The sequence below is a fragment of the Austrofundulus limnaeus genome, unplaced genomic scaffold, assembly GCF_001266775.1.
Source record: "Austrofundulus limnaeus strain Quisiro unplaced genomic scaffold, Austrofundulus_limnaeus-1.0 Scaffold135, whole genome shotgun sequence".
In the NCBI taxonomy this organism is placed as follows: Eukaryota; Metazoa; Chordata; class Actinopteri; order Cyprinodontiformes; family Rivulidae; genus Austrofundulus; species Austrofundulus limnaeus.
The window spans coordinates 856,636-868,425 of record NW_013952537.1 but is presented as its reverse complement, the minus strand read 5'-3'; positions in this window follow the sequence as shown (position 1 = coordinate 868,425).

Here is an 11,790-nt window from a genome sequence, read left to right as displayed (position 1 = left end):
AACTGCTCTCTGTGTTTTCCTATCAAAAACAGTTTGCATGTGTGAGAGAAGTGTAAATACAATTCTACTTTTTACTATATTTCCCCACTTTTAGAACTTTTTCACAGGTAAAAGTATAAAAAGTTTCACCTGTAGATCTGTCCGATTTTTAAATAGTCCATATCCTCAGTGAGGAAGTCTCACCAYCCTTCACTATCAGCTTTGTTTACTAAACTAGACTCCTCCTAGTGTTCTCCTCATTGCACTGCATTTTGTATTTCATTGATGAATTTATTTAATTATTTGCCCAAACTTGATTTATGGTGTTCCAGTAAAGTTATCTGATTTTATGAGAAGTACTTTGTCCACTTGTTGTGTTGTGTCTTGTATTGTTTTGTGTTGCTCTATGTTTCTGAATTGTACACCAAATTACATTTCAAGTAGTGTCTGTCATATATTGGTAATACGTTTCTGATTGGTGATGTTTTGATTAAGCTTTCCTCTTTTTAGTCATTTAAATTTAAACAGTTGAAGAGATGTTTGAAGATCCAACAGGTTTACATTTTTCCTCAGAAACCCAAAGCTCATTGTATTTTCCGTGCCATTTAATCCTTATGTCATTCAGATCAAATGGAATCAAATAGGATCAGAAGTCAGCTCCTATCCGGCTCCTGATTGGCTGCTGGTCTATTCAGGTGCAGTTGCTAGCTGCGCCCATCAAATATCTGTGAAGATCCAAGAAAAAGAGTCAACACTTCCTGACATTCATCCAGTTGCAGGAAGAATGCGGACAAAGTGAGAGCATCGTGAAAAGCTCCATCCACACAAACGAGCACACATGCAGCTCACGCACTTTATAAAAGTCAAACGCAAGTGCTTGCCTCCACACATGCAGACGTCCCAGAGGACCTCATTACTATGATTGGCTCCAGGACCTTTTGCTGATCAGGACACTGCTTAATGTGTGCGTTCGCATCTTAAGTAAATAAAGTTCCTTAAATGCATGCCTGTGCATTGTGGGGGGGAAAGTATGTGCTGGTGAGCATGAGGGGTTTTTGTTAAAGAGTCGTGAAGCATCAGAAGCCGCTGGAGAGGGAAAAGAGAGAGCACGGGGAGAAGAAAGGAGGAGCGGGGCCACGCATGGTCAGAGAGGGCAGACGTGAGCTAAATAGCTGAGTTGGCAACTGTAAAGCAGAGAGAGGGAAGCAAAGGGTGGGTGAGTCACACTGCTGTGTGATGAAGCACAGTGTAAGGACAGAGGGCTTTTTTTTCCTTTCTTCCAGAGGGGATATGTTCTCTGTGGCTGGAAGTCTAGTGAGGCATAAGTACGCTCAGCATGTGCTGTTTTTACCCGCTTTTCCTTTTGAGACGTTTTCTATATATACATCTAGTTTGTGGCACAATTCCAGCTAGGGGGAAAAATAAAACTAAAAGCATATTACATGGCTAGAACAGGTTAAAAGAAAATCTGGGCTTTTCACAGCATCTTGCATCGGTTGGCTTGGATTTGCTTCTGTTTGGCATTCATGGGGCAGCTGATAATGTGGAACAATGAAGTCGGGTGTTTTTCACATGATAGTTTAATCTTCTGAAATGAATACATATGTACAAAAATAGTATTAGAATAATTTTATTACATTTATAAGGCCACTAAACCACATACAAAAGGCTTTATGTATTCCAAATAACTGCAGTTTTCGCAGAGGACACAGTGGGCTCCACTTTCAAATCCATTCACGTCTCCTGATCCTGACTTTGCTTTGCGCTCAGCACAAGGTTGAAGCATGCCGTCTGTGCACTCGGYGCTGAAGTTAAAATCGTTTCGACTCCAGTGCAGTGCCCTGTGTCTACATCACAATGCATCCAATCACTGCGAATCACACATTAGTTAGCTGTTTTCTGATCTACGGTAGGACTTTCCCCTAACAAACCACAAGACGGTTAAATTACCCCAGCAGGCTGAAGGTTTGCGTCAAAGCGGTGGTTGAAAAGTTGCAATCCCTGAAAGAGCCTAAGCTCTTCTAATGCAGAGGATTGCTCCTCATCAGCTGAAGTAATGCAAGGATTTCATCTGACAGCTTGACTTACATATAAAGTCTGAAGCTGTAAAAAGTAGCTTCTTCCAGGGTGTTTTTTTTTTGTCCTGCAAACAGGGTCAAACTGTGTTGTGATTGGTGCATTTAMCCTCTCCTCCACTGCTCTGCTCTCCATGGAAAGTACAAAACACAGTGCTTTAGAATATTTGTTTTCACAAACTTTCCAATTAACTCAGGTCCTTTAAGAATTTCTTTTGTAGCCATTTAAAAACTTCTTATCTGCAATGTTTTAGGGGTTAATTCAGGGCTGGTGTAATCTGTTAGATGTGTTTTTATCCCACACCTCTAAAAAAATAAAAAAAATAAAATAAAATCTTCACCCTAAATTTGTGTTTATGCCACTGGGTAACTAAATTCACTTGCGTGATATTGCTCATTTTTCATTTAACTTTTCTTAGAAGCAACTGGGGCCTCGAGTATCAAAAGCACTTTAGAAACAAACAATAGCAGAAGCTCAAAACACTTTTTTATGGGTTTTAATGTGATCCCTTAAAACAAACTGGTTCACTTTTTCCAAGGCGAGCTCTGCTTTGTATGTATGGATCGTGAAAAGTTTGTTCTAAAAAAACTGTAGGCTTTGAAACTTTTGTAAAAACGRTCTTGCCTTTATGTGGCTTTGCCTCATTGTTTTGTTTTGCTATTCAGCATATGGTATGAGCTAAAACTACAGTRTAGCTCCAGGTCAGCTTGAAGCCATTTTGATCTCCTGCATTTTAAATTTTATTTTATTTTATTYTTTTCCATTATCTGCATCAACTTTTACAACATTTCTTCTGTTGGTTTAGAGCTGTGAAACTTCTAGACAATGTTATGAGGTGATAAAATCTGGGAAGTATAAGTGTTCACCTGTCAGTTTGACAAAGAAATACTAATTTAATGAATAAGCACACATAAACCAGCAACTCCTTTAAAAGTTTAACTTGGTGCATTATGTTAAATATATCCTGCTTTTAAACCCTTCTTTTTCACATTTAAATCATTCAGTTAGGGTCTATATAAAGTKGAACTGCAATGCTGTGGTCTTAATACCTTCTTATTGTAACTCCACAAGGCCCCCTTTCATCCCTTTTCTGAGATGTGTCTCAGATCAACTCGTTTTGATGCTGTCTCTTTAAACTCAAATGAGATGGTTCATACCCCGCCCCCCTCCAGCTTCGTGCAGGTAAAAGAGGGGTCTACGGCTACATAGCAGCACAGAAACATTTTTTGTTCTTGTTTTACAAATTAATTAAAAGATGCCAACAACAGAAGGCTTGTCCATCCAGCCTCACACGTTGGAGCCAGAGGAGAATGAAGATGACAAAAATGTAATTGGTAAGTCCAGACCTTATTTGGCAGTTCCATCGCATATTCTGTGATGTGATAGTTCAGAAAACGTCATAAAAGGTAAAGAAAACTGAACAGGTTGAAAAACATGATCTATAAAGAATATAAAGATATCTAGCACAAGGAGAGACTACATTTAAATTCACTGCACTCACTCCGGCTGCACAACATGTATTTAAAAAGGTGGATTTTGCATAATGTGTCCCCTTTAAGTCTTTCCCGTCATGTTTTCTGTAATATTCTTTGTATTTTACAAAGAAAGCAATGAAAATGTCTGAATGTGAATTGAAAGTATGAATAAGCTCTTCTTGTTTTTCTGGTGTGGATGGAGAGATTTCAGAGCAGCAGCTTTTTTTCAGCCTTCAGCCAGCGAGGTGACAGAGGCACGAACCCGGCACACCCAGCTGAGTGTGGAATGTGCACAGATGCAGACAGATAAAGCACAAACTGGTGTGTGATATTTTGAGTTTACACGTCTCAATGTGTCCTTGACTGAGCTTGCTCTTCTGACGCACCAAGAAGCTTAGCGTTCTGTAAAAAGGCCCCGACACTCACATCTTCGCTGCTCTCTTTCTCTTTCTGCCTCTAACCACCCAGCAATCCAGTCCTGATTCTGAGGGGCATACGAGGGATTTAATACAATTTGTAGGGGAAGGAGGCAGGGAGGGATGAATGATATATTGACTTCTATATAAGAGGAAGGCTTGGGTGGTAATCTCATTTCAGGATGCTGTGATGAGATTCTGGCCTGTTTTCTCTCCAAGATGATGTGACTTTGGTCCTGACAACATCATGCTGCTCAGTGTGTGTGTGTGTGTGTGTGTGTGTGTGTGTGTGTGTGTGTGTGTGNAATGCCCCTGTCAACAGCAGACTCTTGCTTTGAGGCAACACAACTAATAGCTGCACCGCCAAGCCGCTTCAGTCATTTGTGTGTGTGTGTGTGTGTGTGTGTGTGTGTGTGTGTGTGTGTGTGTGTGTGTGTGTGTGTGAAAGCACTTCGTGCTCCTATGATACGGCACTCTGATTTTATCTACAACCTTGGCTAAAAACAGCATCTCTATTTTTGTGCACACGCAGCAGATAAAATCTTTTCTCCTTTTTCTTCTTTCTCGCTGAAGTTACTCTTTGTTTTCCTAAATTCGTCTAGAAACTACTTGCCGATTAGTGCTGGTTTTGAGGTGATGAAATACATTATGTTTTAAATAAACATGCTCCCCTTTTTTATGCAAGAAATATTCATGAGGCAGGCGGCATCGGCTCTTAAGATATGGAGGCGGAATGAAGGTCAGAGAGTAGCTGTCAAACATGAGGGTTTTAAATGCACATTCCTGTTTTTAGTGATTATTAGAACCAAAAGCAATATAAATGTGGTCCTAAATTTAAAATAAATTATGGTTTTCTTCAATCTGATAGAGAACATCATCATATGTATATGCTCTTACATCTATTTGTTGTGCACACACGACACATTAAAGCTAAACAGATTTAGCTTTACTCACTCCACCTGTCAGTTTTGAACCCAATCACCTTTTTTTCTTCAGTTCTACTTTAAGCACAGGCCTACTGTGAAAATGGCAGCTTTCAGTGTGGTTAAGCAGCCACGTCTCCAAGCAACAAGTAAAAGTGTGCAAAATAAAGTTGTTCGGCTTATATTTATGGCTTTATTTCACAGTACGTCTTGCCTTCTGCTGTTTGTTCAGTTCATTCTATGACCTTTTTTATCATCCACTATAAAAAAGGGAGACAATAATGTTTCTTTTTGCCAACATTTCTCAGTATGCATGTGGCTGTTACCAAAATATTGTATAAATCACAGGACATTGGAAGGGGCAATGTAAAAGTTAATCAACACTCAATCTAATCAAAATGGCTGCCACAACGAACTGATATTAAAAAAGACAAAAAATGGCTAAAACAGTCAGTTTTACAGATGCTGAGCTAAAACTTCTAGTGGTAGTAGCTCAGAGTGATTCCCAACACTAACGGATCACACAAGATCTGTGTTTGTGAACATGTGTTAAGTCATGTTTTCAAGAAGATGACATTTTAAATTTTTGACAGGAATAGCAGTGAGCGATACATGTTCCTTCAAGGAATGCTAGGACTTGAGTGAAATTATTTGTTTTATGTATAAGACTGTATGCGGCGTGTCTTCTCTATATTGACTTAAAGAGGTAAGAGGGGACTGTGATATGCATTCAGCCTGCATCTTTTGTAAAGGTTTAACTGGTCTGGGACTCAGTTCCACTAAGGCAGGAGTGTCCAATCCTGGTTCGGGAGGTCCGCAGTCCTGCATGTTTTAGAGGTTTCTCTGCTCCAGAACATCTGGTTAAAAGGGGCAATATTATGTAAAATCAACTTTTTTTGAGTTTAATATCATGTTATAATGTTATACTTTCATTAAAAAAAAGCACAAAGCCTTGCTTAGACTCATTCATGCATGTTTGAGAAATCCTGCAGCGATTTTAGGCAGCCACGCTGAGGAGCAAAACRACAGGTGGGGACCAGAGACGCCTTTTGGGACCAGAAATGCCCCTGGGACGTGTCTTTAAGCCGAACTTCCTCATCACAGCAAGCAGGTGTCTCTGCGGACGAGTGCGGACGAGTGGGCGTGTCACAACAAAAGGCAATTCTAAAGCGACACCCCTGATTTGACAGACTTTGTTAAAGGGACACACCTGACTGGACAAGCAAAAAAGGGGCGACATCGTACGGCACCACCTGATTGGACAAGAACAAAAGGGGCATTACTGTACGGCACCACTTTTTCTGGAGAACCCTACTTGGGTCACAWTTCTCCTGGTTAACCTTAGTGTTGGGGTCAGGGTCAGGCTGTAAAGAGGTCAAGCAGGGTCTAAGGATACAGTCATGTAGGCCTCGTAGCCCACAGTGTTCATGGTTTAGACACGCCCATTTTGATTCCGCAGATAACCCCTTCTCCATCACGGAGCACACCTCCCCACCCCCCACCCCACACACCCGCCCATGATTCCTGAAGGCTCTCAACAGTAACAGAGCAAAGTGAAAGTGAAACTTGAGCTGTCTTCTTCTCTTAATACTACTGCTCACTCAGTGAAGCTCTTTTCAGTTTCAAAATACCTTTGAGGAAMTGTATTTTCAGATGCCAAGTAAACTGCATCATAGCGCATGCGCGAACCCCACCCCGCCCACACTGAAATGGATGGGACAGAAGCGGCAGGTGGTTCTTTTTTTGTTTGTTTTTTTGCAACAAAAATGTATATCTACATAATAATAATGACTACAGCCTTGCTGAAAACCATACCCATATACATATATAAATTTATACATACACACATAAACATACCCATACCTACATATCCAAACACTTTCATATATATACGTATATACACATATACATATACATATACAGTATCTATGCATACACATATGCACATACCATTCAGTCAGTGCCCGAATAGAAAACCCAGGATGTAAACACCTGTTTGTGTGCGGTTGTGAGCACATGCATATACAAGATCTTCTCCAATGGAATGTTTCAAAGTGACTCCTGACCCGCAAAGCCGGAAGCCGACATAAGGGAGACCAGCGCCAAAGACCCCGAGAGGGACCCCAAGCACGCAGCCCCAGAGACACCTGCGCCGGAAGGGCCGCCCACCCACCCCCCAAAGAGGACCACCGGAGAGAACCGGAAGAGCCCCACCAGCGACCACACACAGCAACCCCTGGGGCCAGCAGCGACGAACTCACAGGCCCCGCCGGTACCCACCGCGCCAGAGTGGATCCAGGCATGGACACAGAGGCCYGGGCCCCCAGGGCRCACMCCCCCCCCCCCAGGCCAAGGCCCGACAGGGCCAGAGGGACCCAAGCCCCACCGGGCAGCCACCGGGCCGAGCCGGCACACGCCCAAGCACCCAGCACCCAGGGGGCAGGTGGTTCTTAAGAGACAGAGGCCAATTTCATGGCGTTTAGAAGAGGAAGTGATGAGAAGATAAGTTTATTTACTATTTAAACATAAAAACCAGCATTTTAATAACAACTAAAGGTGACATAGATACTTTATGATGGTATAGTATTTAAACGTATGCCTGAGAAACACATAATTTTGCCCCTTTGGGTGATAACGGGCTTCTGCAAAACTGCAGTTAATTCAGTCGCTGAATCAGGTGTTGGAGCAGGGAAACATGTAAAACATGCAGGATGGTGGGCCTCAAGGACCAGGACTGCTCATCCCTGGAATAAGGACTGAACATTTATAGATAATTCATGTTTCCCATGGGCCACCTCCAGCCCATGGATGACTTCAGTCTGGCACACTAATGAAAAACAATGAACTCACTATTTTTTCTTACTTGAATGACAAATATTTCAGTCAGAGTGTCAATCCTGTTACAATCTATGATCTATGACTGGGGTAGACAACTCAGACTGCCTGCCAATGACCTCATTTACCATAAAGATAGATTTTAAATAGAAAACTATTCAAGTAAACTGTATTTATTTATTTGCTGGATGTGYGGGCCTTGAGCTGTTAGCTTTCAGTAACTGTAGTCCCTCTGAGCATTTTAGTTGAATAGCCCTTCAATAATACTCTGGTTTTTCTAAAGTCAGTTTATCTTTAACTCTGTTTGGTATGTTGTGGTGTGTTCGACCAGTATTTGTAGATCCATGATTTCATTCTAGGAGTTTTATTAAAAATCTGCCCAGTGGTTCAAGAGATATTAAGATAAGCAAATATGACCCTTATGTAGACAGACTCAGGCAATTACATAATTGCCCAGCTTTCAGTATTCCTCTTCAGCAGTAATGAAAAGGTGCTGGTTTCTTATCAAACTGAGAAGTCATTTTAAAGGAACAATGTGGTTTGGAAACCTATAGCCGTTTTAAACTAATGCTTATCTTGACACCAGAAATCTGCCCGTGGCTTATCCCAGCTGGGCTGAAGGAGAAGCACAAGCCATCACAAGTCCAGTCCATCTCAGCAGAGAGTCAAAGCACCTATCCTGCTCACAGATACAAGCACTTCAGGTTCACCAATTACCACCCATCAGGACACAGAAATGCCCCTGTCAACAGCAGACTCTTGCTTTGAGGCAACACAACTAATAGCTGCACCGCCAAGCCGCTTCAGTCATTTGTGTGTGTGTGTGTGTGCGTGCGTGCGTGCGTGCGTGCGTGCGTGCGTGCGTGCATGCGTGCGTGCGTGTGTGTGTGTGATTTGAAGTGTTTGACACAACCTATGGGATTACTGAGCTGAACGTATCACAGCGTTGGTTGTACGACTCACCACTACCTGTCCAAGAGATCTGAATCAAATCACAAAATTTCCTCCTCAGTAACAGAATAAAAAGAGCTTTTTATCCGTTTATTGTTAACGCTTCATATATTAAACCTGCTTGTTGCCTAAAAGCTCTTGATGTTTTATTCTAATGTTATTCCCTTCACTCTAACCGGATTTTATGAGTCCGCTGTGGATATTTTGCAGACAAATGCAAGACGTACAGAACAAATTGTTTTCAAAAGGTTTTCATTCACACCTCTCCTCCGGTTCTGAACAACAGCAGTGGTTTTCAGGCTCTGGACTGACGTGTTCCTGATAAAATCAGGTTCGTGTCTGCAGATAAAGGTTGTGATATGACTGAAAGCTCCCAAATTGAAGCTGAGATTATTTTGTCAACTTCTGTTTAAGGTCAGGAAAGACCGTTCAGCTCTTAATAAGATTTCAGATCTGTGTCCAGGTCAGTTTAATGACTTATGGGCTGGCATTTGCAGCTTGGCATCTGATTGGTAATGGAAGGATATGAAGTGCTGATGTGGAGAAGATTAACATGCTCTAAACAATGCAGTAACACAAACAATAATTTCACATTTTCCATGTCCTCATTAGACTTTTTTTTTTTAAATCCTGAACTGACGGGTCGCAGCGAAACGTAATCTCTGTGACATTTTATTGTCGTTCTTCGGATCACAGATTGGTGCGCTGCCTGCTGAAGCTCCACGGCACCAGAACTGTTCTGAGCATTCAGCGGTGCTGCTTGTTTGTTGTTACCCATGATCCTCTGGGCTGTCATGGTAATGCATGACTGTGGGAGACCTTAAGGAGCTGGGGAAATAAAGATGGGAGCTTGTCTAACACTTTGCGATGATGGCGATTAGAAACATTTTTTTTTACTTTCCAACAAACAAGTTTTAACAATTCTGCCATCAATAAGTGTTTTTTTTTATTTTAAAGGCCACACTTTAGCAGAAATGTAACAGATGTTTTGTATAATTAGTTTTTGAGCTGCCAGGTTAGATATTGTCACCTGCTTCTCTTGTACGTGACAGTTTCACTCTGATCAAATCCCTCACGAGAGAGCTGAACCATTCCTTTATGTTTCACCCGTGCTAATGATTTTGTTGAAAATAAAAAATTAATTTTATTGCTGTCCTGTGGAGCTCACTCCTTTAAAAGCAGAGAGGTTGAATCAAACACTCAATTAATCAACTAGTGGGTCAATAAAAAGTTAATTGCAAAGCGTTCCTCTAATTAATCACTCAGGAAATGGAACTTGTCCAGCGTGAGAACTTGCTGTTTGTTGTCATTTTTTTCTAACTTTTTATTTTATTCTGTCATACCTTGATGCTTTATAAACATCATAATAAAAAAGCAGATTTCCTGGCGAAAATAATTGTTAGTCTTTCCCCTTCATTTTCATCTCAGCAGTATGTTTTAACTTCCCCGGATGAACTAAAATAACCTCCTCCCAGCTTGTTGTTTTAACTCTCTGAATCAACCCGGTGTGAAAAGGCTTGAAGACAACACGTCACTTCACAACATGATGTGGGAGAGACAGAAAAGTGACAGCGACAAAGGAAAGAAAATGATAGCTTGAACACAGACAGCCATTATAAAATCATATATACACTTTATATTGTTTTTACCCACACATTTAAACACGCAGCATGTGTCTAAGTGACACACTTCCAACACGGTGTACGCTGCCAGCAGCTGTCAGGTTGGAACACTGAACTCATGCTTCCTTTTTATTCTCCGGTCTTAGAAAACGGGCTCGCGCACACCGGGTGCACCTCAACATATCTGCGGTTCTACCACAGTACCATGCTGTACAAATTAGAGGAATCAAAAGAGAGAAAAATCATTTTGATTTGTCTTGACACCAACATTTATTACTCCGTACACCCAAACAGATTTAAAGATATAACCTCTGACCTTCCTCAAACCCTTAGCGTCCAGCTCAAATACCCCTGCACTCCTAGTTTATATCAAAAATCAATGCCCACCCATAACAAGGGCTAAAGTTTAACCTGCATACTGACTGCCAGCTAAAGGTCCTCACAAAGCTCAGACTGTAGCATCTGAAATCACAACTTTTGTCTTGAAAGATCTAAATTTACTCAGCATCAACATCAGGTTTATAAACAGTTTTTACTCCATCGGGTCAACAATTTACAGCCTTATAAATCTTTATTTTTCACTATAAAGCAGCATTTTATGTATCTGGAAAGTTGGACCAGAGATTTCCCTCCTGTTTTCTAGTTTTAAGCCAGAAAACCTGTTGAATTAGCTAACGTTTGTGTTCAGTGACAAGACTAACATTTAACACAAGTTGATAACACAATTCTCACTCAATTCTCCCAATGATTTTCTGAAATACAAAATGACAGAACTGAAAATAACATGTATTTATTTGTTTACTGCACTATTAACTACGTTTGTTTAAGCAACCATATTGGATTTAAATATTAGGGTTGGTGAGGAAGTTCCCACTCTGAAGGGGTGTTTGAGTTGATTTTTCTGACTTAGATCTTCCAAGTTGCACGTACAATTAAAACACATTCTTAGTTGATCAAATTGTGGGTTAGACTTTGTGGGGAAACAAAGAGGTAAAATATAATTATTTTTCCTTCTTTGTGGTTAGAGCTGTCGCTTCTCAGAAAGATCACCTTCTAGTCTGGGGTCTTTCTGCGTGGAACTGGTCTGTTTTCCCAATGCAGCCATGGGTTTTCTCCAGCTTCCACAAGCATGTTAGGTTAATTGGAAACTATATTGTTGTATGTGTGTGTGAGAGAGTGTGAATGTTTGTCTCTGTGTCACTGTGATGGACCTGTGGCCTGTCCTGGGTGTCCCCCGCCTCTCGCACTCTGACTCCTGGACGTAGCTGCACCAGCGACCCGGAAAGCAGAAGTGAGTGAAGAAAATGGATTGATGTTTTGTTCTCTTTAGGTTGTGTGAAGAAGTAAATATTGTACTTGCAGTTGACAGCTGTAAGCTCAGTCTTACGTCACATCCACACTTAACCTGACATTTTTAAAAATATACATTTCACAATGTTTTCTTTTTTTAGTTCCATCTTTGTAGTTTATTTATTTATTTATTTATTTTGTGTGTGTGTGTGTGTGTGTGTGT